Below are 5,311 nucleotides of genomic sequence, written 5' to 3' on the forward strand. Positions count from 1 at the left end.
CTTAGCTCCTGCACAGTAAGCGGATGCTGAGGCGGTCTTGAACATTAGAGCATAAGGCAACGGGATGTGTCGCCAGGGCTGTGCTGCCCTTGAGTGCCTTCGTGGTCTGTAAAGTTGCATGGCGTGTAGGAAGAGAGAGAGGTCTTGCAGCACACCATAACTGGGTGGACCTGACTATCTGGGCACCTTGGGGGTGCAGAGCCACCACTTCACTCTCAGGGAGCTACACTATTATGGGGTATCTTTGCAGGACATAGGAGACAATCTGAAGTGTTCAGGAACTCCAATGCCTTGAAAACACTATCAGGGGATGAATTATAATGTAACATACTAATAATATTAAAAAGGCAAAGGGAGGTAAGGTTTTAAGAGATTCACTAAGAACTTTGACTTCAAGTCTATGGAATCCTCTTTTAGCTCATACCTCATTGTAGATTTTTTTTAAAACTGCAGTGAATTATTTTTTTTTCTATTAAAATTGCCTATAAGTTGATTGTGAGTTTATCAGAAGTCCATCTTTTCCCATTTTGACAAGGTCTAGTGACAACTGGTAAGAACTTAGAGATACAGTCAGCACCGGCTACTTTCAACTAACTACAGGTGGGATAACTCTGCATTGCTGCTGGTTGATACAGAAGCTGAGACATGAATGATATTCACTGCATAACTGGCAATGCTGGCACTAATGGGACCCTTCCCACAGGTCATGCCCTCTGTTAGTGCACTGTGTAGATGATCACATTTATTCCCCAGTGCAACTCATGGGACAGGGATTATCATCCCTATATTCAGGGAGGAAATTGAGACTCAAGAGAGGTTCAGGTAGCAGAACCAGGCTTAGATCCAGAGATTCTGACCCCAAAGCTGTGACTTACAGTGGGGAGCTCTGTCTTTTCCCAGAGGTTCTAGTGAGCAGCCTGGGGTAGTGATTTCCTCGTATGGTGGCTGAGAACTCCTACTTTATGGCATCAAATCAGGGAGGGACTCCAGCTTGATCTGGCAGCTGCAGCTGTAGACATTATTCCTGCCCTTGTGAAACATAAAGACTCATTAGTCTAATGGTAGAGATACAACATCAGTGTAACATAATAGATACTTACTAATCAGTTGCTGTTATTCCAAACACAACATTGCTTTATTATACTATATGTATTCGCCTCTTCTCTATGTCTATAAATCAAATATATTTCCCTGCATCCTGAGAGGTAACAACCTAGATAAATACTTTATTTATTTATAATCTATCCACCTATTCACCTATCCAACACATATTTGGTGATTTTGATTAAATTCCAGGTGCCTTTGCTAAGGATGGAAGGACATACAAAAATGTGAAAATCCAGGCACAGGCTCTTCCTCCAAGGTGGCTCAGTCTAGCAGGGGGAGACCCTCTATGTAAATAACTCTGAGGTAAGTGCAGTGGAAGAGTAAGCGTTTAGCAGAGAATGTGCTCTCACTGCAGGGGGGGTCACAGAAGTATTGATGAGTGAGCAGGACTTGGAAACGGCAGATGGGCTGGTAGAAAGGACATTGCAGATGAGCAAAGGGACACTCCTGGGGAGTCTTGAGTGCGGGGGGGACTTGAGGATGTTCATGGAGGCAAATAGCTGGGCAAGGCTGAAGAGTAGGGCAGGAGAGGGCACGGAGGGCTTGGCCCCTGGGTTGGCGGCTAAGACTGAATTCAGTAGGCAGTGGGGCCATCGAAGCTTTGAGAGCTGGGGAAAGCCATGACATGGGTTTAGTGGGAAACACGTGTTACTTAAAGTCAGGCAGATCCTGGCTGGAATCCTGGCTCCATCTTTTTAGCTGTGTCTGCTTGGTCAGTTGCTCTCAGCCTGAGTTCCCACGTCAGTCACCTGAAGGAAATGGGCCTGCTTTGCAGTCTCGTTTAGAGGTCTTCTTCAATCGTTTGTGTAGAGTGCCCATGGGGCCTGGCCAGTGAGTCCTCCGAGGCACCTGAGGCTGAACCAGGGGTGGCAGTAGAAATGGTATGAAAAGACGGACAGCTCTCAGAGACAAGGAAGAATGACTAGAACTCGGAACCTGACAGGAGGTGTCCTTGCCCGGTGAGGGGGCTGCAGAGTGAGATGTAACCATTCTGGGCTACCTTCCCGGCAGTTCCCTGCCCAGGCATGTGGTCGCTGTGGGGCCCTGAGCCTGGGACAGTCCTTCTTTGGAGTCAGGCTTTTCTTTGGGCTATTCCTTTCAAGCCATAGCAAAACCTAGTAGTCTCTGTTTTCATACAAGGTTCTGACATCTGATGCCAGATTTACAACCTGAGGTGGCCAAAGATTTTAGGTTTTCCTTGGGGCTTAAATCAATGGTGTTGCTTGGCTTCCTCCTGTGCAGCCAGGTTGACCAAGAAAACCACCCTTTGTTCTGCTTTGAAGGGAAGGCATGCTGCTGTGTGGCTCTTGACATTTACCTTATCCTGGAGCTGAGTTTCGTCTCTGCGGCTGTGCAGGTGGGGTGGGGCTGGGAAAGATAGTCTCTGGCATGCTTTCCACATTTGGATGGCAGCCCCAGCTTCAGCTTCAAACACTTTTACTCCTGATGGCATTGTTTACAAACATGCTAGAAAAACAGAATTAGGGAACAAAATTATCTCATGATTGCTGAACTATGATGAGATTGATGCTTTTCAGCACTTCTCCTAGGGAAACCAGGCAGGAATCTTTCAAGGGGAAAATGTATCATAAGAGAAGACAATTAAAAGTTAAAACTGGCTAATGAAACTGATAAAGGGAGAATTGTTTTAATTATCGATGCTTATCTTAATTAAATTGTATTATTTCCCAGAATAACACATCCGTCATAATCAAGTATGAGGACATGACCCAATCCTGGGGTCTCACAAGGGGCCTTTGGGTGTCTCTGAGAGGACCGTGATGAAGACTCAGTGACATTCATGCTTCTGAACCCTGAATCCACTTCAAGATGCCATGTAAATGCTGTGCATCTTCACCAGCAGATGTCACTGTTTACATATAAAATGCAAACAGCCCCCAAAGGGTTTTTTTTTTTTTTTTTTTTTTTTTTCCCCACCTTTATTCTAAAGCAAGACATGCTTGTCCATGTTTTTTCATAAAGCCTTATTTATCATGTGGTCATTTTTGTTCTGGAAAATAATGATATTATTTATCCCTTTAAATAGCTGTACATGTAAAGGAAACTGGTTTATGAGAGACACCCATTTCACATACTAAGCTATACAATGACCCCTTATTTAAAAGATAATTGTTGAACACCTACTATTTGCCTGAAACCAGCTTTCCATGATGAAAGGTATCCAAAAACAGCTAAAAAGCTGTCCTTCTTTAAGGGTCTTAAAACCTCTTTTGAGAGATGACAAATAATAAAGCAACTTAGAATGTTGGAAGTTAAGTACTAAAACTAAAAATGAGTGTCATATTGTTTCAGGGAGATGGTGGAGGTCTGTGGGGGCTGGAGCAGATGGAAGGCTTTAGGGAAGGAAGCCCCAAGATAACGAGGGTGAATTCATCTGGTTGGGAGTGGAAAGGTACTGTGGGTTTTTGTTTTTTTGTTTTGCTTTTTGTGTTTTGGGGTTCTTTTGCTGAGACAATAAAGAGCAATTATATTTGGAGGATCTATTTGATGGAGTCATGAAAAGCAAAATGGAGGGAGCCAATGTTATTACAAAATCCAGCTGTGAAAACAGGAACTCCTGCAATGGTAACTAGAAATAAGATCAGATGGGGAGCCATAAGGAAGGAAGACAAGACCGCCATGCCAGCTTATTAACAGGTACAGTCACTATGTCTTCTTGTCTTCTCAGTCCAAAATCAAGATACAAACATTGACACATGGTCAGACACCAAAACAGAAGGTTTGAAATCAAGGCTGTTTCCAGAAACTCCAGGACATATGGATGCTGCAAATATACAGAGGAGAGAGTGACTCTCATGAACATGGGGGGTATCAATGGTGCTGCCACTGAGAGAAATGGAAAACCTGGGGAGGAAGGTTGGCTTGTACAGAAAGATGTTTTTAGTCTGATCCATGTGGTTGAAACTGATGTGGGCCACAGCATGATCGGCAAGGCTGGAAGCTATTCAGGAGCCACTGACCTAGAAGTGGAAACGACAATAGGGAGGGGAGACAGAAGGGGCAGGGTGTAGTAGTCAAGGTTTGTGTCTTAAGGAGCCAGCTCATTTTATTAACTTGCATACATCAATAAGTAACATCCAGGAAAGGCGAGAACTAGAAACCTCTCCCTGGTGTGGTGTACTCTTAAGCACGCAAGTTTCCGCTGACTTTACATCCTCTCTGCCTTCACATCATGGGAATTCATGACTGGAAGCCTTCAGCCTGCACCCCTCTGCCCATCCCAGGGTTTCACCATAATTACTCGGGACTCTCAAACATCTGTCCATCAATCAGCTGCCCATCATACTTGCTCACCCCTTTCAGTCTCTGGGAAAGCAACTTATTATCCAACATGGAAGGTCTTGTTCTTGATAAAGTTCACTTTTTGAATCCTATGAGGGAGGGAGGGAAACATGGCTGGAAGTTCAAAGCAGCCACAGCCATTTCCAAAACACATTCTCCTTCATTTTCCACTGACTCACTGTTGGATCTTGACAAACTCCTAACTAGAGCTGTGCTTTAGTTTGCTCAACTATAGAATGGGAAAAATGACACATTCTTCTTAGAGTTACCTCTCAGATTGTGCATCTGATGCATGTCAAGCCCAGTGGGGGCACACCGTTAGTAATGAGACATCTTAGCACCAATTATGTGTTTTTCACATTGGGCAGGTGTCAGGAGAGGCCTGGGGTCATAGGACCAGACTGCAAACAACACAATCCCAGAATAAATCCTATTAATTTGGCATAATTGATGAAAATGAAGATTAGATATTTGACCAGAGATGAGAAATTCATGGGCATGAATGCTGCAGCTCTGATTACTTTGCATATGAATGTGTGGTAAGAGGCAACATTTCTTTTGTTTAAAACCCTGTGCACTTAATTCACATTCAGAGAAAGGTTGTGGAATCATTCAGGCTCACTGCAAACAAGGAACCAGGATGCCAGCAAGGCCAATGTTGTTGTGAGAATGTTGAGCTATTAATTATAAAATAGCAAGACAGGGTGATTTTATTTATAGCAAACTGTTGCTAGGCAGATAATAAAGACCCCTTTTAGAGCTTGCATTTATATATATATATATATATATATATATATATATATTTTTTTTTTTTTTTTTTTTTTTTTTTTTTCTCACAAAAAAGTGCTGGCTTGTGCAATGATTTTTCAGATGAAATGAAAGCAGGACAAGGATGTCAGCC

The 5,311-nt window shown here is 43.3% G+C and overlaps 1 long non-coding RNA gene across 2 annotated transcripts; it reads left to right on the forward strand.

Moving 5' to 3' along the window:
• The first annotated feature begins 1,191 nt into the window (after window positions 1-1,191).
• LOC129482516 (uncharacterized) lies at window positions 1,192-5,040 on the forward strand. 2 transcript variants are annotated; one of them, XR_008657748.2, is made up of 4 exons: window positions 1,192-1,410; window positions 2,391-2,464; window positions 3,421-3,765; window positions 4,779-5,040. It is a non-coding gene; the product is annotated as an uncharacterized lncRNA (long non-coding RNA). The 2 variants fall into 2 exon arrangements; XR_008657749.2 differs by lacking the exon at window positions 2,391-2,464.
• The last annotated feature ends 271 nt before the right edge of the window (window positions 5,041-5,311 follow it).

This window comes from Symphalangus syndactylus, chromosome 5 (genome assembly GCF_028878055.3).
Source record: "Symphalangus syndactylus isolate Jambi chromosome 5, NHGRI_mSymSyn1-v2.1_pri, whole genome shotgun sequence".
NCBI classification, from domain to species: Eukaryota; Metazoa; Chordata; class Mammalia; order Primates; family Hylobatidae; genus Symphalangus; species Symphalangus syndactylus.